The following is a 26,188-nucleotide window of genomic DNA, read 5'->3' as shown; positions in this document are numbered from 1 at the left end:
TGTTAGTCAACTGATACCAGTTATTCTTTTAATCCTGCAGAATGGTTAACATTTATCTGTCACTATATCCATTAGGCCTATGTGACAACGAGGCCAAGAAAAATGCCCAAGGTCACAAAGTTAAAAAGTACCAAAAGTGCCTCACTTTCTCCTGAAAAATATACAATATTATTAGCAATCTAAAATACTGTTTTGGGGCTGGGGATTTAGCTCAGCGGCACAGTGCCTGCCTGGCAAACTCGAGGTCGTGAGTTTGATTCCCGGTACCGGAAAAAAAAAAACCAAAGAAACAGACAAAAAACCCCACAAAATACTGTTTGGGGGAGCAAGCAGGACATAAAAAGTTCAATCATAATCAAATGCTATTAATTTTCTTAAACTTTATAGCTAGTCATAAGAAAGTGATAAGTGTTCTAATTTCTCTGTGGTTTATTTATTTTCAAGTTTCAAACCTCCACATACAGCATGTACACAAACTATTCAAAATAAAAGAGAAGCAGCTGGGTATGTTGCATCGCTGTAATCTCAGCATTTGGAAGGCTGAGGTAGGAAGATTGCAACTTTGATCCCATCCTGGGTAATTTAACAACTTAGCAAAATGTTTTCTCAAAATGAAAAATAGCAAAAATAACATAAAAAAGGGTTGGGGACATAGCTCATCGCAGTGTCCAAAAACTAGATAGATAGATAGATGATAGATAGATAGATAATAGGTAGATAGATAGATAGATGATATTTAGGTAGCTAGCCAGCTAGCTAGGTAGATGATAAGTAGGTAGATAGTCTAAACAACTACAATAGCATGTGACATGCAGTGTTCCTATATGCTAACAAGTACATCATAAACTTCACTGATAGAGGTTCAGAGTCTGTCTTTTTCCCCTTCCTGTACTTCTAGTCACTGTTTCTATTTGTGGCTATATCTCAGGGTAATAAAGTTTTACCGCCACGAATTATCATTCTTTTGAGCACAGTTCAATAACAGATTTTCAGATAATGACAATGAATTGATAAGAAGATACTAAGCTGTACTCAGTAATTGATGTTTTCCAAAGCTGAGAAAATATGTATTTAAATTGGACAAGGTAAAACGTCTGTTTACTTGGAGGGCATGACCTTCATTGTCTGGATATTGCCCAGATAATTTATATATGGGTGATCAAGTATGTAATCTGAACTTGAAATTCCAGTAGAGTTGGCAAGCAATTAGACTCTACCAGGCTCAAGGTGTTCTACCAGAAATTGTGAGCGGTATAAAGTAAGACAGAGTCTAGCATCTGCCTCTAAAAACAAGGAATCACTCAATTCAGCTTTCCAAGTGCCTGTTTCTTTGTTTTCCAGTGAGTATGCTAAAATAAAAACTCCAGATAAATTGTTATCAGATCGTTCACTAATTTTCAAGGGAAATAGTTTAAACTATTTCATCATTCCCCCAAAAATCTCTATCTCTCACCTATAGTATAAAGAAAGTAGTATCTCACAGGAAAGAAGAGAAACATTTGCACAAAGTCCTTAGTCAAGGGTTAGCAATTCTCCTTTGGAGTTTGACAATTACCCACCCAGAAGTAAACTCTAAAAGTGAAGTCAGTTTTTTATCATACACATACTGAAGAGTTAGAAGCAGCGCCCTCCCTCCCTCCTTGAGACTGCCAGAAGTGGAGGGAGCGCCTTCCCGAGCCTTTCTCCAGGATGCTCCAGCATCCTGTGGGGGAGGGTAGAAGCTATGGCCAATACCAAAGATGGCTGGGAAGTGCAAGGTTAAGGCGAGCGTTAAGGTGGCCCGTTTAAGGTGTGTATTTAGGGGAAGCAGGCAGAGTCAGAGTTCACACTGCTCACATGTAGCAGGATTAGATCAGAGTATGAAGCTGAAAACAAAGCATAAGCAGAGAGGGATGGAAGAGAGCAAGCAGTCGTCTGTGGACTGAGCCAACTGTTTATGGATGTCATCTTCCCCCTTATTTAGATGTGTGAATAGACTAGTTCCCTAAACCCCCTGGAGGAAAAGAAGGAAAGCATTTCAGTACAAATATTTCAAAGAATCTTCCGTGATTTAGAAGTGCTACCTTGTGATTATTTATTAAAGTACTTCTTGCAGTGGACTCAGACAACAAGGAAAAAACAATTAAGTCCCATGACTGAAAATACCATAGAAGGATGCCAGGAAGGCCTGTCAGGGCTTGAACATCGCTCCAGCCATTGGCAAAGCTCTCATGCTCTCCCAGTGCCAGCAGATGGTGCAATGCACACCTGTGACACTTGTCACAAAGCAGCTCTGCGATGTTTTTATTACAAGAACTTACATGAACCTTTACACCCCCAGATGTCATTGTGCATCTGCACACCTCCTGACTGAGCCACTCCTGAACGGGACAGTGGTTTACCTGTGTCCCACTTAGAGCTGTGCCTCAGCCACCTCCATTCTTGAAAAGTTCCTGCTTTTTTAAGAAATTCATCTTCTAGCATGTGACAGATCATTGCTTTAAAGCTATCTTTTAACAAAAAAAGATGAGATTCAAGAGTTACCTCTTCTCTAACAAATTCTCTAGCTCTTTACCACCCACTTCTGTGGTTTGTCTGTATCTGTGCTGATGCTTCTATCAGGGTTCACACCTCTACTTCAGCAGTGATCACAGGTTTCTAAAATGGCCTGAGTTTTCCAAAGCTGGAGACTATACTTTGCTTATCTCTTGGTGCCAAGGATCTATAAAAGTGTCTGGAACATAATAGGAAATTAGAAATATTTTTAAAAATACAACCAATTCTATAATTAATAAATATCCTCTAATCATCTAACCAGGAAAGACAGCCATTCTTCTGTCTTCTATTTCTATGCTGAAAGAAACTGTCAATGAGTCTTTGGTTGACCAGTATTGCATGTCTATATCTGTTTTCATGAGAAGCCACTTTGAAGATATCAATATGTAATACAACAAGCATTGTTAATTCCCTACCACTTTGTTTGTAACTCTGTATTGTCTGTATTGTGCTTGTGATATGTTGTAAAATGTTGTATGTCTGTTAATGTTTCCCTCCTTTTATCTTTAAAATAAAAAAAATAAAATAAAAAAATAAAATATTCACTATTTGTATTTATAGTCTCACATTCTTAAGTGAGTGTCAAAGGCATAAATAAAATAATCTAAGTTTGTGCAGTATGATTGTAAGACAAGCACACCTTGGATCAGCAAACACCTACTAGGTGTACAGTGGCCACCTTATGCAAGAAGTCTTTTTGTGGGACAAGTAAAGATAGTTTGATTAATGGCTTATAACTGTAATTTCCAAAATAATTTGTCTGCTTCAGTAATAAGTGCTTACTCGGTGACTAGATGTAATTCTTGTCTTCAGAGAGTATTGGCTGAATTTTACTCAGTAGAAAGGACAGTATATTTTGACCATTATATTAAGATCACACACAGCTAAAGATTAAAAAGACACAGTAATGCCACACATACTCCTTTCAAAGAGTATTGAGGGAAAAATAGTTACGATTAAATTTATGTGTATTTCATGCCAATGTATTTCTAACTTTAGGTGTAACGTGTTGTCTTTAAATGAAATAATTGGTTTAAATCTGAATTTTTAAAATACAAAAGCTGAATGTGGTGGTGCATACCTGTAATTCCAGCACTCAGAGGCTGAGGCAGAAGGATTGATGCAAGTTTGAGGCCAGCCTGGGCTACAAAGTGAGTTTAAGGCCACCCTGAACTGCACACTGAAACCTTGTCTCAAAAAGACAAAAGACAAAGGATAAAATAAAATAAAATAAAATAAATACAGAATGGAGTGGAACAAATACAGTAGGATGAAAGTAACTGGAATAGGGTAATAATCACAGTTCATTGTGCATGGTAAGTTTATGACTTTGTAATATTTTATTTCACATATATGTGTGTAAGAGTTTGTGTGCTATATGCATGTCCACTTGCATGTAGGTGTGTGTGTGTATCTACCAAGACTTTGTACAAAAATATTTTATACTTCTTATACCATGGGTCTGTGTCAAAAGAAGTCATTAGAATAGATCACATCATGTTTTCATACCTGCTTGAAGAAAAAAAAGAATATATGCAACTCATTTCTTGATTATCAAAGTCAGCAAGGGAAAATACGAGCTGTGATGGGATGCCTGCTGTGAAATCCAAACATTATTGTGAGATTCAAAGACTTTATCATTTAAATATGAGGATTGATGTCTCTGATAAAGATAGAGCATCTTAGTTAAAACAAACAAATGATTATCTTGGACAGCAGTGTAAACAAGACCGTAATTCATGAAGCTACTAATTGGTCTTCGCAGCTGCAGAAGATTGGCTTGTATGCCATCTCTCACCACTCACACTACAAGTAGTATTTGCACACTTGCTCCTCAGATTCAGCACAGCACAAATCTAGCCATACATACCAGAACCTGGAGGACCAAAGAAAGTTGGTTCAGAAAAGAATTTGTCTCAAGGGTAGCTACTCATAAATAAAACCAGAATTGAACTCAGAAGTAAACTTCTCTAAGCCATCACAAGATTTACTGATATGCCAACAAGAGAAAATTTTAGGAGCATTCTTTCTATTGATGGAAAATGATACTGTGTATCATTTTTCAAAAGTGAACCACAAATTTGGTACTCAGACAGTGATGTTTAAAAATTCTTAATAGTGAGTCACATCTTTCAACTTAAACAGAGAACTGTTAATCCAAACTTTAAACATGATAGCTACTATATTTTCATAGATATTTTTGTGCCATATGCCAAAGGGAACAGTTTACACACAGTGCATTTAACCCTCAATACCATTTAGTATTAGTACATATTAGTGAAGGGAGGAAGGAAGGGAAGAAAAATGAGAAAAAGAGAAGTTGATAGGGAGGCATGAAAAAGAAAGTAAGAAAGACGAAAAGAAGGAGGAAAAGAGGAAAAGAAGGAAGAAAACAGAAGTTCAAGGAGACTCAAATGGTTCTGAAATTATTCATACACACACTGTTGTAGAAGCCTGTGCTCAGTCCACTGCCTTCCACCATGCAGTCCAGTTCCTGCGCCTGGAATGCATGCACCGAAAGTGAATGCAGCACCCACTGGTATCTTTACCGCAGCAAGACGCCAAGCCATATAACTACATTTTCATCGTAAGAGGGTATCATTTCTGCTATCCTTAGCCAGAAACATACAGCTATTTTTCATCAGTAAAGTTGTTTCAGACGTCCCACTAAAATACAAAAATGTATACTCAATAGATGATGATTTAGTAGTCTCACAACTGAGATGCACATTAGTTACAGAAGCCCCTGTTACTATGAAACTGATCATGCTACTCATCTAGGGAGAGGGCTATGTCTAGAGTTCATGGCGTCTCTCCTTGGCCACCTTGCTAGGATTCAGGCTTGCAGATGACTTGCAGGAATGAAACAGACCCAAACAGACCGATTCCAGGGTTTTCCTTTAAGACTGAGTTGGCTGTCTCTGGAAAGAAAAAGGTTTGTGGAAATGTTACAGAGTCCAACAAGAGGAGTTTGTTTGCCTTGAACTTCAACAAAGCCTTTGTGTTTCTAAGATTTGAATTGCATCCATGTTCTCCTCTATTGGTTCCACAAGATGAATTTGAAAAAGAATGAGGAGACAAGTAGTTCCCCATGTTCCTCAGCCCAGTCCTTCTGTGCTCCACAGGGTTGTTGGAAAAACAGCCTTCCAAGCAGAAGCAAGCTTCTACAACAAGTATCCTCTAGGATTAGCTTCTCATTTAAATAAAGAGCACTCAGACCTAAGTGGCAGAAGAGCAGCTTCCTGGTTCTATATGGTGTCAGGATGCGCAGGACAGAAAACATCGCACCATCAAGGCTGCCTGCATGTGTGGCTCTGGGAGAGTAGAATGGAGCTTCAGGCATTGCCAGGCGCCTCCCTCTGCCCAGGGCTGCAGCATCCCCCCACCACGTGTGCCTACCCTGGCAGTTCCACTATGCAAGAGTGCCCCATGTGACTGGGTGCATTGAAAACTGGATGCATTGCCCAAATGTCACAAGGTCAGCTCTGTACAATAGCTTATGAGTTATCTCAGGGAAGATGGGTTATATGCAATTTGAAATGCAACATTAACAAAAATCCCAGTCTGTTGCAACTGGAGAAAACAGGCAAAAATAAAACAAAAGCAGAGAAAGTGTTGTATAGTGTTTAACAGCTTAGGCTCTCAAACTGGATGGATACCCAGGGCTTGAAGTCTGACTCCACTGCTGGCTCTGAGAGAGTTACTGAACATCTCTGTGCCTCAGTTTCCTTATATAAAAATGGAAACAATAAGAGTCCCTTCCTTATAGACAATTGGGAAGATTAAGCACACTAGTATAAATAAAACACTCAGAGGACAGCTTCACATATAACGCACATTAGACATGTATTAGCTATTGACCATATACTGCATTGACATGTATTAGCTATTTCACAGAGGAAAACATGGGATTCGATTCCACAAATAGTTAATGGCATTATCTCATGAGAACACTGGCTGGAATTAATCTGCTAACACTTCTGGAAACCTGGGCCTTCTGGATACTTATAGAGCTCTCAGTGTCTTTCAAATTTATAGCTACTTTACTCATGATAAATGTAATCATTGTATATTACAAACATATACTAGCAAAAATGTTTTTAAAATAAGGAAAAAAAATTCTGCTACTTTAGAATAGTAGGGGCCTTCACAGCCCTCAGGCAGCCATCCTTGTACTATTAAAGTTGTTGTACAGGGTAATATTTGAGAGGTCAAGCACGTAGAATGGCATCTGGCTGATAGTAGTATGAATGATGGTCCTTTCACAATTAGTCTAAGTATGAGGAAGAAACCCAGCCTCGAAAATCATTTTGCAAACAATATGGATTCCAAGGGTTCTAAAAAATAGTCACAAATACAAAGTAGGAAAGAGTTGTCAGGGATGACAGAGGTATAAATTATGTCAGGTGGATTTTTCCACCTCCCAAAATTTACCAAAGCAGGCTTACAGTGATTATGTCACTTCTCTTTTTTCTTGAAATAAAGCATTTTTATTCATTTATTTAAGTTGAAAAGTTGAAGATTTATGCTACATAACTCTGCCAAACACAGATTCCTTGGTATAACTAAAAACATAGTTGAGTTTTAAAAATTTTACTATCATATAGCAAATTTGAGTTATCAGAAAGATGTGCAGTTCCATGAGCTTAAACATGTGTACAAGTTTGTGTAATCAATGCCACAATCATGTTGAAGAATAGTACCAGCACTGAAAAATCCCTCCCTATGTCCCTGCTTTAGGCTCACACCTTTCCCCAGTCAGTAATCTGTTCTCTGTTACTATAGTTTTATCATTATGAAACTTTTATAAATAAGAGTAGAAAATAAGTTTTGGTTGGCTATTTTCCATCCATATTGTTATGAGTCTTAGTAGTTAACTCTTTTAATTGCTAAGTAATATTTCATGTCAGAGTTGCATCACAGTTTATCCATTCACCTTCTGAAAGATATTTGGGTTGCTCCCATTTGGGGCAGTTATGAATAAGGCTGTTATAAATCTGTGTTTTCGGAATTTTGTGTTTGACATTTTAACATCTAGTGTCCACCAAATTTTATTTTTAAAATTTTCTTTCTCCCTAGAGTACAGAGTTTTGCTGATTAGGGGTTATTATGATGTGTACATGGATTTTAGAACTTCACACTGGAGGTTGTTAGTAGACAACTTCGTGGAAAATATGCATTCTCTCACATTCATCCTACAAATAGGCCTCTGCCTCTTCCTGTCTAGTAGAATCAGAAGTCCTCATCTCCTCTTCTCAGGTACTATACTTTAAACATAATGTGAAATAAAAATAAACGGTATTAGTTTGCTTTGAAATTTTATAGTACCACTTTAATATTTCAGATTTGAAGCATCAATAAGGCAATTTTTACTTTGTGACAAGAAGATCTCTGTCTTAGCCTAGTGGGTCTTTAGTTGTGGTCCCTTCGTGATCAGAAGCAGTGTCAAATGAACGCTTGTTAGAAATGCAGACCAACTGAATCAGAAAATGCAGATGCCCTCCATGCGTTCTGGTGGAGGTTTGTTTTGAGAATCACTGACTTAGTGATGAATCTTTGAATAACACAGGAGAAACTGAAAGAGTAAATAAGGTCTAAAGTGCACAATAGATGTGACTCGGGAAGAAACTGCCCAAAAGAAAAAAGGGAACTAGGATGGGAGAAAGGGGAAAGGGGAAAGGAAGGAGGGAAAAAGGAGAAAAATGTAAGTTAGCTCTACTATTAGTGTCTCTTCATTCATTGAAAAGGTTCGTGCTAATATTGATTGGAGAAATTTTTATGCCCATATCTTGTACTCTGAGTAACTACTTTGAAGAGGACAATATTCGATGTATTAAGTCTAGTTTTTCTCCTATTATTGTGTTATGAAGTTCTATTTTATGTTTTTCCTATAAAATAAAAGAAAAAGAAATTAAAAAAGAGTCTGAAATTTCCCTTGAGGTGACATAAGAAAACTTCTACTTCCTTCCTTCCATAGCAGGACCCAGGTAAGCAGCACAGCTCATTTGTATTAGATACAGGCCCTGGGTCACTAAGTGGCATTTATATGGTAGATAGTGTCGTTCATGGTGGTCATGTTAGCAGAGCTTTGGGATCAAAACCTAAATGTACAGAAGCCCCTGAGTACTTATTTGAAACGATAAATTCATCTCCTCACTCTCCATTGCTATCACACTATTTTACTAGTGCCAATGGATTGAGGCCAGGGATACATGCAAGTTTTCTTTCTTCACTGATGCTTTTCTGTAAAGCTGTCCATAGCGGGATATTGTTTGTTAGCAGTGAAATAAGTGAATTCAGAGGGAAAACAAAAAAGTAAATCAGATAGAATGGATCAACCCACCACTGATCTTATAGTAATAGAAATGATTCCTTTTATAATAAAATCCCAAATTTATATATAATATACAAAGTATGTTCAAATTCATTAATTTATATGTAATTTATATATTTACATACACATGTATATATCAAGATATAAGCACAGATTTATCCCAGAGTATGCATACTTACTTTCTGTTTTTTCTTGTGAAAGTTTCTCCACAATGAAATTAAAGCTAATCCCTATGTTAATGCCTGTTCAACTAAAGCTAATGAATGCTTAGGATGAATTATGGGGTACAGAAATTTCGACCAATGTATTATAAAACATATTGATATCAAACACATTTTATATGCACCTGTACATAGTATTTTTATAATTTTCCACCTCCTCAAGAGAGCTAAAGGAGAAAACAAATGAAATCACTTTGGTTATTAGTTTGCTAACTAGTTAAAATTAAGTATTATCTCCAAATTATCTATCCAAATATTCAACAAAACTAGTTACTTTGGAAATACACAGGTGCATTATACCTACTATGCTCAACTTTTATTTCAGGGTAATGCTGAAACTTCTGTTAGTCTCACCACTTCCTTTGTCTGGGAAACGGACTCCTTGAGGGTAGAAGGATGAAAAGACCTCTTTGATCCTGGACATCTGCCAGAAGCAACCGCCATCCTCCACCAAACAAACACAGAAGCTCAGGCAAAAATGAGTGCCTGTGTGTGTTCCAGGTGTTTGGGTTTTCTTGGTAGAAAACAAGTTCAGGACAAACAATGTATGAAGAAAGCTCATACTGAGTGATTCTAACTTAAGTTTTCTAGATGCTAATTTCAGGAGCAAGATATCAGTTAAAATGAATAATTTCACACTGAACATCAGTAGGCTCCATAAATATGCGTAGGCAGGAGTGTGGAAGATAAATTTATCTACCTGCTCCTAATTCTTACCTGTGGGGTTGGAAGCAGGTTTTAAATGAATGCTGCAGAACTTTTCTCCAATTTGATAGGGGAATAATTTAGAACACATATCTAAAGAGCAAGGTAATATGTCCTTACTACAAACAATCAAAAATAATACCTTTACACATCCATTTGAAAGCCCAAACCTTATGAATCTATTAGGAAAAAAAAATGGAGAGTAATTCTCTCATTTAACATTCATCGTCAGAACCATTTTTCATCTATTTGCTAATTTTTCTCTGAAAATTATTTTCTCTTAATCACTTATTCCTGGGCATTTGTTTGTTCTTGAGTATGAAACATTTGGTTTCAACAGTATCGCTTTACATCAAATTGGGTGGTAAGTGCAGACATAGATTAAGATGTTCAAGAGTCTTTTTTCTCCCTTTTTTAATTATATCATATAATATATATTTATAAAAGTAACAGAATCTCACTACTCTTCAAATTCACGGTTCTTATTTTCCTTGTCAAATATACATGAACAGATAAAATATTGATGACTGAAACTATAAATTTATAGCACTTTTAAAACAAATATTGATACATTGTAATTTTATAATGTGTTTCTATAGGTTTCTGTTCTCTCTCTGTGTGTGTCTGCTATGCGTTGTGCTAGGAATTGAGATCAAGGATCTCACACATGCAAGTCAAGAACTCTATCATTTAGTTACTCCACCAGTCCAGTTTTAATACTTTAGTACTAGGGGTACTAGGTCCATTTTTATTCTGTGTTAAGTATTTTACACATGAGTTAGCATAAAAGTAATCCTAAACTCTCATGGCTAATTTGGCCTGGAGAGAGATATGCAGAAGTGAAATTCAAATTTACATAACTTTGGTTTCAAATCTATCACCTTCCCGTGATGCCACGAGAAAGTATACCAGATGAAGAGGTGAAATCAGGAGCTGATAACTAAAACATCATCCATGCTCCAAATAGCAGCCACAGTATACATATGTGATGCATGTAGACAAATTTCCACCCAATTTGTACCTGTTCCAAAAGTTAATTTTCAAGGACTTCCTTTTCTGCTATGACCTCACTACATAACCTTTCCCTACCCTATGATTCTTAATTTTTAATTACCTATTCTCTTTGTATTTTTATGGAAATTACAAGATAATTCATACAACAAAGAAAAAAATTAAAAAGCATGAAACATGCATTATCCCTATTTCCTTAAGCAAACGTGCCACAACAGAAATACTGTCACTGACGTAACTAAAACCAGAAGGCGGAGCAGTTAGGGCATTCCATAAGTACAGAAATGTGCCTTTTACACGTGAGGGAGTTAATAAATATAGCTAACATTTACAGTGTAAAGGAAATTATTTCTCTGAAACAACAATTCAATAAATAGTTTTTGATTACAAATGATCCAAAGGTAAATTCAAAATCAATAAAGAGATACTGATTTTTACTTATCACCGTCCCTGTAGCTTCAGCAAATGATACTTCGTAGGGCTATAAAAATCTTGGATCTGTATAATGATAAGAATTTTTGCCTAGAGAAACAAGGCAATTTAGAGAGCAGAAGGAGCAACCGAAGGAAGTAATTCCTACAGAGCAGAACAAATGGCGCTAATGACCTAATCAATACAGAAATACGGGCAGATTTCCACCCAAAATGGCCACAGGTAGCTCCCCTAACAATTTCAGAAAAACATCGCATTCCTTTCATTACATCTTCCTGTGTATTGATGCACTTCATCAAGAATACTTAAATCTGACTTTCTGTCTGTTCTGTATTAGGTAAATTCAGTAGGACTTAGAGGAAAATATCTCAGCTCCTCAGGTTTGCAGTTCTGGCTGGTCTGTTTCAGTGCTGTAAATTCCTTGGCTAGAGGAACCAACTGGTTTAATCCTTGCTTAGGCCTAAGATTCTAATCAATGCCCAACAAACAGAAAGCACCTCTCATTTTTCCTTAAAACATCAAAACATCTATTTTTAGAGCTTCATACAAACAGTGAAGTAATGTTGTCTACTAATTTTAGGAAAATTGCCTTTAGTGCTCCTTTCTTTTGCTAGACCCAGTAGGCACATGTCTGATTATAAAAATGGCCTTCTGATGGATGCAGTCATCGATTTTCCCTGCACCATGACCAAGGCAAAAGTCTACCTACCATACTTGATTTGAAATCATTGTTTAGTCCTAGATATAGTCCCAAATTGCTCCTGGAAGAGTGCTAGTACTAACTCTCTATTCTTTAACTAGACATGTCTAGAAGAGGCCTAGTCAACTTTGTAGGTCAGTACCAGAGCCATAATCTTACCACAGATGAGTCACGTCAGAGCTCATAAAGTGCTGTGTGTAATTCTGTGTACACAGGCAGTTCTGAATCATCCAGGCTCAAAGCCCCTCTTCAAATTCCCATTTGGCCTATAAGAGATCAAGCCCCCCTGCCTGTACACAGAGCTGGAAAGGATGACTGGCACTCTAGATGTCCACAGACAGGTTTGCCTCACTGAGCCACTGGCAGGAGTTTACCATGTACAGCATGGCTGTGCTGAAAGTGGGCTCTACTCACGCGTGACCAAAATATCCAAGATAACTTCCACTTTGTATCCGTCTGGGAGAGACTTAAAGGAGGTGCTTCATTTAGGCAAAGCTGATGACTCAAACAAAAGTAATGATAATAACAGAGTAACCTGAATATTTGAGCACCAAGACATCTAAAGTACTACTGAGAACAGGGTCACACACTTTGCATTTAATTCTTAAAACAATGTTATTTTAGAAATGAGGCACCTGAGGTTTAGAACAGTTAACAAATGCATTAGTAAGTTCCAGCGTTGAATGTGAGCCCAGACGTGTATCCACATATCTTCTTTACTTTAGTTATTCTTGCTAGGAACACCTTCTAAATATTTTACTCTTATTTTATAACATTAAAGCTTATTTTCAGTGTTATAGAGAAAAAGTAGAAGAAATCATGAACACAGTAGAAGTATGATTATTATACAAAAACAACCTTGAATTATAGAAGTTACATAGTGGAAGAGATTTCAGAAATCACTTGATGGAATCTGGGTGCTTTATAGGTAACTTCTAAAAGTAGGTTTGTTCTCAGTACAGTATTTCAATGTGAAATATTTCAGCATGGATCAGGTCAGAAGTAATGAGTCCAGACAATTTTCTACCTTCAAATACCCAAATATTTTCTCTTTGCCAATGGAAAGGTCTACATCTTCTGCAAAAATTCACTGGCAGATGTGGTAGCCTATGCCTGTAAATCCAAGCACTGTGGATGGCTGCAACAGGTTGCCAAGTTCAAGCATGCCTGGGAAATCGAGGGACTTAGCAAGACCCTGTCTCAGTATAACAAGAAAAAAAGTCTGGGGATGCAGCTGAGTACGTAGGCTCTAGGTTCAATCTCCAGAATCACACACACACACACACACACACACACACACACACACACACACACACAATCTTTCTGGTGACCTACACACCAATTCTGATTTCCTTGCAGAACTACTGCCCGTATAATTCCATCTCCCTTTAACCAGAGACACTACTTTTTAATCCACTAAGAACTTTTATATTTCTTCCAAAACAATTTTCTAGTTTCTTTTCTCAATCATACAAATGTAGGAGCAACAAATTTACCATCCTTCATCCTAGGTAAAAGGCTGAGAAGAGATAGAAACAACAAATTTAAAGAATAACTTATCTTTTCAAAAAATCTTACTTTTCAATATTAAATAGACAATCTGATATATAAATTTGTTTCTCTCATATGATCAGATGCCTTGAACTATGGTTTCAGTTCATAATCCCAACTCAATTTCAATCAATTCTTACTGGTCCAGTAGGTGATATGGCAATTACACCAAAACCAAGAAAGGAGAGCATGAGTTGGCTGTTCTAATCCTACATACATTTGTTTTCGCTGATTATCTCTCTCATTAGAGAAACACCTAACTGTTGCTTTCAGTTTTAGTTTATGATCTATTACCACCAACGCAACTTTCTCCAGATACACACAGGAGCATTACTTACTTTTTATGCTACTTTTTGGGGGAATAATATGTTTCCAACCTCCTTGTTGATTTTCCTTACTAACTTTACTGGTAAAAAGAAATTTTTCTAATTTGTCAAAATTTTTTCACATGGGTTTATTGTGAAGGTAATTATCACTCCGAATTTTCCTTAGACTCTCAATCATTTGATTCATTGTTCAAAAGAAGTTATGATGCGTACACTTCTCCCAGATACCCATGAAATGTGACAAAGTTTTCCCAAACATTTAGTATGAGTTCTAACACACAGGAAAACTTCAATAAACATCTGAAAAATAAGAATAGATAAATAAGGATGATAACATGTGATACAAGGATAAATCTTGATAGCTATCAAACCAGAACTCAGTTGACCCCACCTTTTGGTTTGCTTAAATGTTCCCCAAATTGGATAGTAAGGTCCAGAATACACCCAGTTGGCTTTCCTAATGAGAGCTTAAAGTCTGCCAGACTCATAGAAGATAGAAAATGTGGAGTTTGTCTCACTAAAGTAAGGTTCCAGATTTTGGTTTTCTTCTGGGAAATGGCTCAGTGATTGGAAGGTCATTCAATCAGCACACTTGGCATTTCTTAAAATGTAGGAAGCAAGTTAATAAAGCAAACCCATTTCATTCTTATTCAGGGGGAACCTCAAAGATAACAGTAAGACATTATCTAAGTCTCAGTGGTCCAGGGTGGATTACATGGTTTGCGATTAAATCAGGTTACTCCTAAGATCTTTTCTGTGTAAGAGAAAGAGAAAAAATGACTCTGTGATAGCTAGGTGAAAGCTGTAAAGCAAGGAGGGGGTCTGGAAGGCCTTGTTTGTTAGCCTTCTCTCCTCCCTTTCTCCCTCACTCTGACTCCTAAGCCAGCACTTCCTACTTGCCCCATGCTTTAGAGGAATGAATGTTTTCCCTACGTGCTAGAAAAGTGATATGCATTCAATACAAGCAAACTGAAGTCTGAGAGACTGCTATTCTCTTAGAATTCAAATTCAGTTTCCAAGATTTGAAGAAATTTCTTCGGAAGAAGCAAAATAATCTCTAGTGCAGTTATAATTCTCTATATAAGACATCTTTTGTTCTCTTTGAGAAAAATGGACATTACATCCACTTAAGCTGAAAAACAATTAAAACTTTACTTAGCACTGATTTTAAATCTTGAATATTTTACACCATCAATAACATAAATGTCATTTTAGTCCAGTAAACTTTGATTAAATATCACCATGTGGAGGCACTATACTACCCAAGAACTGCTAAAGACCATAAAAAAAAATATTGAAAGACGGTTCAGAGCTAGACTTCTGGGACATGCATGTTAAGTTGGTTTGGTCTCTCTCTCTCTCTCTCTATGTATATACGTATATTGTATATAATTTATTTATTTAAAAATAAAGATATATTTTAAAATTTGGTTTCTAGCAAGTACTGTAATAGCAAATAATTCTAAATATTCTCAGGTATCTTCTGAGAATTTTTACCTGATCAGTTTCTGGTTGTGTTATCTCCCAGAAGAGTGACTGTTGTCTAAACATAGAAAACAAAATGCAATTCTCTGACATATTCACTGCTTTGTATCGCTTTGTCAGGGCTCATCTTCTGTGCTAACTACTACTTGGGGTTCTCCATTTCCTGATAGGGGAAGAGAGTGTTTAGACTCCAACTCTGAGAGCAGTCTCTCCCTGCTCTGGCCACATTCACACAGGCACAGTGCTGACTCATTAAGCAGAATTACATGCAGATACTGTAGCATCAGAGGCCACATCAATGCCCTGTCCAAACAACTCACTCCGTGTTCAGAGACTGAAAGGCAAAGCTTTCTGCAGGAGTGATGGGGAGCCCTTCATCAAGCCCTCCACCCTTTTTATTTTGTCTCAGAGCAGAAAACATGTTTGCATCTCCCATCGAACCTCAAGTCTATTTGCTAGTTCCACATATATGATAGGAGTCTAGATTGTTCCTTTATAGATCTATTCCAAATCCTTCCTACTCAAAGATTTGGTTATTTATTCACCCCTGTTAGATGGTAGAAGCTATACAACTAACATGTTTTGGGAAAATAATATCTACGTATTCACTCTTTATGTAACTCTAAATTGACCATTCCTTTCCTTAGAAACTGACAGAGGATAAGGACCTTATTAAGGTCCGTAGAAAGAATCTTATAAATGAAAAATTCTGGGATGCGTCACAGTTTTGGCACTTGGTATTTAAAAGGCACAAAAAGAGTCAAGCTAGTCACCAATTTTAACCATAAGTTTTTTATGGGATAGCAGTGGAAGAGAACTGTACTACCAATAACAATAAATAAATAAATACAAGAATTATTTTTTCTTAAAAAAAGTTGTGTCTCATTTATGTAATAAAATCAAATCAGTCTGTAAAAATTTTATATGGCTTGTTGTTTGTTAATAATGCCTATGTATCAGGTGCTTTGTTCCTGCAAGGTAGGTCTCATTTCCACTTTATAACTGAGAAAATGTAAGCAATGGGGAATTAACTAAATCTCCAGCCTCATAATTTGTAAGTGGTTTAGAATGGAGATTATACTTGTGCTACTACGCGACTTCACCTGTGGAAAATATGAAATGTTGAAAGGTTCAGAGTCTTGGCCATAGTCATATTAATAGTAATTAATTCAGAACCAGAAGCCAGTAGGACAAAATATCAATTCAGGAGATGACTTTCGTTTTTATGGACGTAAGGCATGAAAATTGCAGTATCAGTACACTACATATAGGCTTTACTTTCCTAAACCTTTCATTTCAACCCACATTTTGCATATTTCTTTGAACTGCAGAGTCTCATGAAGACCCGATAGTTTCTTGATAAAGCCTTCATTTCAGCCCATAGTTCCTGCTTACTCTCAGATAGCCTGCTAGCAAATCTGTGGTGTACAAACTTTCTGTTTGATTTAACCTGAATTTCAATTCAAAATTTCCCTAAGTTCAAGGCATTTTTATCTGTAAAATCCTACAACATATCTGACAAACAATAGTATCATCATTTGTAGAATGAAATAATTCCTTCTTGGATATTTACATCATCATCCTACATGTATAAGATTTTTGTAGCATATCAACTCTGTCTTATTAACTCTATATCTTCTCTGACTTCATGATGTTAAAAAGAAATCATTAAAATCTAAGTCATCCGTAGTTTCTGGTGAAGACAATAATTATAATAATGATTAGGGATTAAAGCATTCAGCTGTTTGAGTGCTTAACAAAGCCAGGGGTAAGCAGATCGCTGCAGCATGTACACGCAACATGATTACATGCTGCATTATTTTAGCTTCCCAGAGCCCTGTTAGTGATGATGTGAAAATTTCAGGGTTGGAGAAAGATTTTAATCTTCACAAAAAAATGTGTTGTGATCAAAGTTAAATTGGCATGGCAATGCATAAAATGAAGCATTATTAACACAAACTAGTCATTTACTACAGTTCTTGCATTTAAGTACAATACTAGGTGTTGGATAATTTCCTAAAATATTCTAGAACCAGGATATCTAAGTAAATTAAAAATGAGCAAAATAAAAAAAAAAAAAACAACGTAAGAATGTTATGTCAGTTGTTCCCGTATGCTAGATAAAGGAAGGATCACAGATACAACTGCAGAATCTTGATAATTAATTTGGCAAAATGAAATCGCAATGTTAATTCAACCATGTGCTACACTGGGTTAAGGCATCACAGTTTGACTAGAAACTATGATCTTTTTCTAAAAAATTACAAGCCGCTCTTTCAATCAAAAGGTTTTCTTTTTTCACTAATTTAAACGATTGTCTTAAAGAAGCAATAAGGAGTTAAAGTTTGTATTTGTCATCAAAATCACAATGTTGTCACATACTCACATGGTTCTACTTCTACATACTCTGTCCAATAACTCTGAAGTTTAAATTAAACCACATGCCAGCAACACTGGGATGTCCACCAAAGTTATATACATAATAACAAGCAAAATGCTGAGAAAAGGTGCATCAATTCTGAGTAATTTTTTATAAATAAATACTAGAACTTCCTGTGAGGATTTTATCTTGTGGTTTTAGAAAAATGCAAAAAGGCTGAAAGTCAGTGGAACAACTTTTCATTTTCTCCTTTAGTTTATGGGCAAATAACCAATTATGAATAACCACTGAACTTCAGTGAGTTAACCAGGCGCTCCTTCCTTTTCTGCTGATCAGAGACTTGATTTTTCTAAATGAATATGATGGTGGTCAGGAGATCACCTGAAAGCACCTCACAGTACTGACCAGTGGGTGTTTGCTGGGCCAGCTGACTTACGTGTCAGAGGAGGCTGCATGCAGATGTGTAGGGCCATAGGACTTCTAGAAATACATGTTCACTTTTGTTCTATAAAGATCATGAAATATTTTACCTCAGTTATGTTTCTTAATTACAGCTAGATAAAAATATTTCCACAGACATTAACATTTTCCCCTAGAATGTACAACTCTACAGATTACAGTGTTCTGAGAAGAAGGGTTTCATTTTGGCAACGAAGAACTCTGCTAAGTTTTTGTTTCTCAACAGACGATTCTTGCTCTTATCTCCAAAGTTTACTGTACAATAAAGAAGCAATTGAAGACAACTCAAAGGTGAAAGATTGCTTACCCATTATTAGGAATTTTAACACTAATTTGGTTGTGGAGTCACCGAGCTCTTTTTTTCGACTTCTCCATTGCAAGCAATTAGAGAGAGATAATTTGGTTCATTTACGTAGATAAACTTTGTTAGTCTCAACATAAAAGCCGCCGAAAAATGACAGTACATTACATTTGTGATTCTGCACAGAAACATAACCACAATATGCCAAATAAACGTCTACAAATTTTTTAAATATTTAAACTAATGTGACTCTATCATTGCCCTATTAAAAATCTTGTCGTCTCCCTTTATACTGAAACCAAGCTTGCAGCTATTTTAAAAACAAGGTTATTTACAGAAGTGATTTCATTAAAATCTGTAATGTTTTGTGTGTCATCCACAATGGATTTTAATTTAAGAATTGTAGTTTTTAAAGAATTATATCACCCTAAGGTGGTGTGAATGTAGCAAAAGGCTTGTTTTTAAAAGGGATAATTAGTGGGTCTCTGTTCATTTACATGGAGAGCATGAACTGAATTTCTTTGCTAGATAAGAGGAAAAATAAGAAGTTTTTAAATGTCATATGAATTTATGACTGAGGAATAATTATGTACCTTGAGCAAAACAATTCTCAGCTAAATCTCCACCATTTTAATAAGTCACAATTGCAATGTTAAACTAATTTTGATTATAAAACATAAAAACCTTATAAACCTGTCGCATTGTCATATATATTGAGTACAGGGTATAACAAATGCCACAAGATATATTCTAGAGAAAAGCATGTAGAGGAATTTTAAATATTGATCTATTACAGCCATAGGCAGTGAGTAGCATTCTCACAGCCTGGCAGTACTAGGTTCCAGAAGAACATAATATGATGTAAAGGATTCAGTCTGAAAGTAGAGAGGCAATTTGACGCAGTCAAGCCAAGCCCTTGTTTTTCACCATCCCTTCAAGGGCTCCAATATAATTGTTCCTATTCACTTTTTGGTTTGCCTGGATAGCTTTTGCAAAAGACACGGACATATCTCAAGAATTTTGGAGAACACAGCATTGAAAATGTGTTGTGGGTATTTCATACCTTAATAATATATCTCCAGCCTGCAGAGGATTTTGAGAGCACCAGATAATAATGCTATGGACGTTAAAATCTGCTGGATGAACTTGATACTCTGTTCTAAGTACTCTCTTCCTTATCAAGCTTAGTATGTATGCAACTGAAATACTTCTTGTCTCAGCTCATAGTTAATCCTCCTAGAAATGAAATGGCTGTGATGTAAATACAAACAAGTATTCCAATATCTATGGCCCAGGTTAATCCAATGTGAGCCAAATTAATCTAAATTATAGGAATGTGGTACTGAAACAAATAAATTTAATAGAACTTGGTGTAGGAACAAATTAAAAGAAACGAATACCCAGAAACAAAGCTACCTGAAGGGGAAAACATCCAGTAAGTCACACATCTTGCTATTTTTTTTTAACCTTCAATAGCCCTTCAGCATCTACTTGTATCACAGTTTAAAGCTCATATTTCATATTTAACGTGAAATATTTCAGTGAAAGGATAAAAGAAAATGAAGTCCATAGAAATGTGGAGCTTCTGGAATCACAGACTTCCTAAAAAAATAAAGATCTTCTGTCATATGAGAGGAAGTATATGCTTTATAAGTGCAATATCACTGGCTTAAAATATATTTAGAATTTCACAGGTGACATAAAGAATGTTTATGGAGCCATTTATCTGTGATCAGAGATTCGCAGATTCCTAAGCACGCTACCCTCGTGGGGTACCAGTTAGAATGATGCCAGTACTTCCCATCTGAGGAAACGGCTCTCAGTACCGACATCACTTTTAAGCCCCACATTCTGCCCTAACCTTGTCACAAAGCAGATCCAAGTTAAACTGAATTACATACAAATAGTGAATTTGAGATTTCTGACCTTATGTCCTAAGGAATCCTCAAACATACTTATTTCTGGCTACACTGTATGTTGTGGCTTCAGTGGCTGACTCATTCCATGTTCTGCTCAGGTAGCTTATCATTATCTTGTCCACAGACAAAATACACATTAAAGTCAGATGAAAATGCACACTGACTTGAGAAGCCTGAGAAAGGTATCAGTATTTGGTGCTAATGGCATACCCACTATGGGAAATATGTGAATTGTTTTCTCTCTAGAAGAATTGAGTTGAAAATACAAACAAACAAACAAATCACAGTATTTCCCTGTAATGTACTTTTCTTTGTAGTTCGTTTTGGGAATTTTTTTTCACAAAATTGGCAAAATGTAGATCAACCTTGTACATTCCTCTCACAGCTTCATTAATAATGTGAGTTACCTTCCCATTTAATACAAACTGATCACATTCTATTATGTTTTTTTAAATTTTGAAACTACTTATACACATTGTCCAAATAGCTTCACTCTGAACAAAGAAATAACCTGATTATAATATGCTGTAAATATGAAAATGAACAATGGAGACCTTTCTGATTGAACATTCTCACTCTCTACCTCCAGACAGGTGTTCTGAATACAGGCAAACATTCCAGAGATGGCTCCGTATTTTTTACACACTATAATATTAAGCTTTTGCCCCACACTATAAAACATTCTAAATATTATCAAGGCTGCCTCTGCTATCTAAATTTTAAAGGTATTTTAGGCTTTAGAAAGATAATAAGTAGCATTTATCTCAAAGTTAAGCAGAGAAAACAATCCACACATTCTCTCAAGTTCAGCCAAAACTTCCTGCTTCATGTAGTTGCCACAATTCTAGACCAAGATTCCAATTTGGTGAAAGAAAATGAAACAATTCACTGGGCAAAAAAGATATTAGCTACTTTATTCCCAAAATAGAGCATAAGCTTTTAAATATCTGCTGTAACAATTTTTATCTTTTTACCAATTTGACATTCTTTCTGTACTTCTCACTGACTCCGCAGCTTCCCTTAAAATTAGTATGCATGCAGGAACTCTCTGGAAGTATCTCCTTTAAGTTTTGAGAAAGTCAAATTATTGAGCCTTCTTTCTAAGAACTAGTGAAGAGGTTTATGGAAACACATATCAAGCTACTCATGTATAATTCTCTTACTAAAATCAATTGATTATCTTAATACAGTATTAGAACCTAATGAAAATTACTGTACCCAGAAGCCAGTCTTTACCTTTCCAAATATCCTTTCTCCAGGATCCATAACCATGCACTGAACTGTCTTTCCTCATCCTTCTTTTATTGCTGAGTGAGGTGCTGGTTCTTTCATTAAATGGCATTAAAAATAGACTGCACAGAACTCCCTGGTGGAGCATGCTCTAACAGGGCTAATACCACAATTCTCAAGGCAACCACGCTCATTTGGGATCTAAGAGAGAAAGTCACTAGGAGATCAGCAATTTGCAAATCTAATAGCACACACAAACCTGTCTGGGTTTGAGCTGAATATTGTAAAAGAGAAATCAGCATGTAGTGAGATGAAGTCACTGAGAAGCTGAAAGTCAATTCCTGGAGCTGTATAAGTTTCTTCAAATATGCCTCACCCAAACAAAGTATTTTATTAAATAAGCATCCGTCTAGAGTAATTGAACTATTTTATTTTTCAAATGACACAAACCATGCTCAGAGAGGGTAAATTAATACATATATTCACAGCATTCTAAATTTCTTTAAACTTTCACTTAAGCCAAATCATAATAGTACTGATAAGCAAAGACAGTAACAGATTACACTTTTATGTCTTTAGTGATGACTTAGGTGCATTCCTCAGAGAACACATCTAAACTCACTCTCCAGAAAATTTAAAAATATTCTGTTGGAGTGATAAGAAGTAAAAGGATGCAACAACAAAAGAAATATAGAAGCAAACAACCAAAAATACATACCTTGAAGACGTATGGAAACCTGAAAAGAATGCACACATAGTCTCTCACATATAATCTCACATTAGGGATGCAGCAGATGCAATTATTGTTAAAATACTAGATTATTCCACTATTGGAGCAAAACACAGATAGATCTCCTGCTTTCCAAATGCTATTTATCATGAAAATGACAGCTAAAATCTTATGAAGACATGCAAACCCTGTGATAATGCAAATACAGTGGATCAAAGGAGAAGGTGTGTTTTTCTTTTATCAAATTACAAACAATGGTTTTCTGTCATTTCTACTTTTGTTTACTCCAAATAATCACAGTATGTTTGATACCCAAAACAGATGAATAAAATTTTATACACATTCATTTCCACTGCGGGAATATCGCTCTTCTTTGGAGCAGCTGGATTGTCATATAAATACACTTAGACAGCAAAATTAATATCTACACTAAACATATTCTCACAAAAGCAATTTCTACATAGTTGTACAATATTTCTTATTTCCTGTTCCTATAACCTTCAATTCCCTCTTTTGCTTTTGCATTAAACTTGAACTGTCTTTGCCTTGTATCTTTAGAAAGTGACCAGGTCCTGAGGCTGAGAGGCTGATAATCCACTCCAGTTTCATTTCTATGCATAAACACTCATTGAGTGAATCCCTCTTCCAAAAAAACTTTCGGAACACCTGTCTAGTTCAGTTTAACAATGAAACAGACTTGAAGAATGTAAAAATAAAACTGAAAATTTTTTATTTCTCAAACTCTTGAGACCCAAGACTTCATTCCTGTTAGAAAAACATACTGATTACAACTTTCTACCACTCATATAGCCTTTTTTTCAAATTAAGAGCAATCCAAACTTTCTGTCATGAAACCTATATAAATCACTGTAAACTTCTTTGCTGAAAATGCATTTTCCTTTTCAATTGAACTTCCAGTTTTGCATTTCTGCCTGATTGGAGGGGGAAGGAAAAGTCTACTTAACCTTCTATGAAACAGAAAACACTGCATAGATCACAACATCAGCTTTCCACAATCACAATGAAAAACAAAATACAAGAGAGGAACAATTCAAATGCAAAGCACAGATACATGGCAGAAACAAAGTAGGAGGGAAAATCCACAAAAGACATACAATGCTCACGTCGGAAAATTTGATTATTACCTTGACTGAACAGTGGCTATACCCCCAGCGTCTTGTTGCCTTGGTTGATTTGATTTGGTTCTGGCTTTTATTAATATTATTGTTTCGTAATGATTGATTTGGCTGAATTTAGTTTGGTTTGATTTTTGGCTTGTCTTTTTGGTTGTTGTTGCTTTTTTTTTTTTTTTTTTTGGTCAATTTATTTAACTGCTAGTAAAAGGACCTTTCTGCAGTGTCGGCTGAGATCCCCGCACAGCTGTGGCAGCCAGGGCTGCAGAGGCGACCCTGTTGGCTGCAGCTCGCGTCCCCGCCGCCCCTGCGGCTGATGGCTGCTCCGGACGCTAGCAGAGGCACGGCCGCTGCCTCTGTCCGGCAGGCTACGGAGAGTCAGGAGGCCCCCGCCTCCCGTCTGCTCCTTCGGACAGTCTGCACGTCTGTCGGTCCGGCCGCCTGTCGGTCAGTCTGGCAGCTCAGCGCGGAATTCTAGCTTTCTGCGCTCTGCCCTCCAAGCGCCCACACTGGCCGGCTGGCAGTTCTTGCGTCAGTCTGTCCGCCCCTCCGAGTTCCGCGGTCCACCCAGCAGTGCAGGGTCTCTCTTCCCGTCTTTGGTGCCCGCAGCTTGTCTCCCACTCTGTGCCCCTGGCCACTTTCCTCGGTCAGAGGAGGGCGTCCGGAGGGAGGGAGCACGCTTCTCTCGCTCTCTGTCTGTCTGTCTGTCTCTCTCTCTCTCTCTCTGTCTCTCTCTCCTCTCCGCTCCAGTCCTCTCCTGGGAGGTAGGACAGGGCAATCTGCTTGCTCCCACCTGTCCGTCGTTCTGTTCTGCCAGTGCCACCTAGAATTCGCCAGCCTCAATGGGTCCCTTGGGACCACGTTCCCTGCCCGACCGCCTTGGTCGTCTACCCTTCCGCCCGTCCGTGCTCTCCCACAAGGCTGGCACTGCCACCGGGGGCGGTGCCCAGCTCCGCCCTGCAGCTCCGGATGCGTCCGGTCCCTGCCCGGGGGCTGAGGGCACTGCGCGGGTTGCACGTGGCTCCGCAGCTGCTCGAGCCAGAGACCCCGGTTTCCTGACCCGCCACACCCGGGAGGTTGCCACCGCAGGCTGCCCGGTGGTGTCCTGAGCCCCTCTGCTCCTTGGTGCGGCCAGGCAAGTCTGAGCGCCCACACCTGCTCCGTGCGCCCGGCGCTAGCTGCGCTACCCATTCCCGAGCAGCTCGCCGCCAGCCCAAGGATAGAGACAAAGCGCACCAGCCACGCGCGGGAGCGTGAACATCATTAATCAGAGAGAAAACTGGCACGTTGCCCCTGCCCCTCCACACAGCCTCCTAGATCCCAGCCAGAAGGCGTGCGTTCCCTCCAGCCCGGTGCCCAAGCCCTCGGGGTACCTCTCTGGCGGGTGCATGTACTCCTGCAGACACTTGGCGAAACCTTGCTCCGTTCCCTTCTCTAGGCGCTCACTTTCCAGGCCAACTCTGCAGAGACAATTCCACAGTAATAACACCTCACCCCGCCCGAATGAAGCTGTAGCCTCAGAGCTCTCCGAGATTCTCGGCTTCAGCTTTGAGCGAGACCAAAAGTCCCTCCCTGTGGGCGACTGCCCAGACCGCTGCCCACCTGAGCGCTGGTTGAGAATCACCGAAGTGCAGCGGAAACCAGGCAGGGTAGGGGGCAGGGTGAGGCTTGGGGCAGGGAACAGAGCTGACACCTGACGAAGTAAAAGCGTTGATATTACAGTTACTTTGGAGATGTACTATTTTTTATCTGTAATTTTTATTTTTCATTGTCTCAGTCACACTACAAAAAAATGCAGTGAATAGTGAAATTTCTGGAATACCACCCACTCCTCCTGAAAGACTGCAGAGCCTGCTTTTCCAACATCACAGGTCACCAGCGAAGATATACCACTCTAGTTATATGCCCCCCAGCTGTGAGCAAGGCATTTCATTCTGGGCTGCTCTGCCAGGCTGTTATTAATGTGCAGAAAAATTATAGTTGTACACCCCTGCATGGAATTGCCTATGTTCATTGTGACGGTATCCTGCAATTCATTTTCTCAAATGTAGATACTGAATAACTATGGGTCTGGTGCAACGAGAGCCTCATCCCAGAATAAACTGAAGAGAAAAATCAACTTTTACCATCTGCAGTTAGGAACCTCACGAATAGAGAACAAACAACTAGCATAAACCATGTTATGAAAATATCCACATCTTTGTAGTTTTACTTATTGACACCCACTCCTACAGACAAACATTATTAACGGATTTATTAAGAGATGTGCCTTCCAGTGTTATAGAAAAATAATTTCAATAGACAGCTGTGTGGCCCCTTTCATATATTCTAAAATATTGCTTATAAATCTTAAATTAGTTGTGGTACTTCTAGAAAATTGCTATAAAATAGAACAAATAACTTTATACTTGTCTTTGCTGAACTGACCGTTATTTTCCATCTATTAGGAATGTTCTCTCTTCAGGTTCAGTTCTTACTGGCATAACAAATCCACTGTGTAAGGTTCCACGCACACCAAACCTACAAAAATCAGGATTGTTATCTTGATCTGTGTCTCCAACTTTTCTGCTCAGTCATCCCCAAAAGCATTTAAGTATTTTCCAGACACATGGAAATTGAAGGAAGATTATTAAAACTGTTCCCAGTTTACTTCACTTTCCTTTACCTCAAATAACAGCTTATAAAACTTACTTTTCTTAATGGGAAGTTGTGCCAAGTTCTGTGTCAAAAATTCAC

The 26,188-nt window shown here is 37.7% G+C and overlaps 1 protein-coding gene across 14 annotated transcripts in view; it reads right to left on the bottom strand.

The window, feature by feature from the left end:
* Arpp21 (cAMP-regulated phosphoprotein, 21kDa) overlaps nucleotides 1-25,019 on the bottom strand; it is a 156,256-nt gene extending 131,237 nt beyond the window's left edge. For 4 of the 14 annotated variants that reach the window (XM_005383671.2, XM_005383675.2, XM_005383666.2 and 1 more), the window contains exon 1: nucleotides 23,465-24,368. The gene's annotated coding sequence lies outside the window, so the exon portion shown is untranslated. Of the gene's footprint in view, nucleotides 1-21,595; nucleotides 21,620-23,464; nucleotides 24,370-24,825 lie in introns of those variants that run through there. The other 10 variants (XM_005383665.2, XM_013513805.1, XM_005383668.2 and 7 more) reach the window with 7 other exon arrangements.
* Nucleotides 25,020-26,188: the final 1,169 nt, after the last annotated feature.

Source organism: Chinchilla lanigera, unplaced genomic scaffold, assembly GCF_000276665.1.
Source record: "Chinchilla lanigera isolate Chin_1 unplaced genomic scaffold, ChiLan1.0 scaffold00020, whole genome shotgun sequence".
NCBI classification, from domain to species: Eukaryota; Metazoa; Chordata; class Mammalia; order Rodentia; family Chinchillidae; genus Chinchilla; species Chinchilla lanigera.
This window is presented reverse-complemented; position numbering and strand designations above follow the sequence as displayed.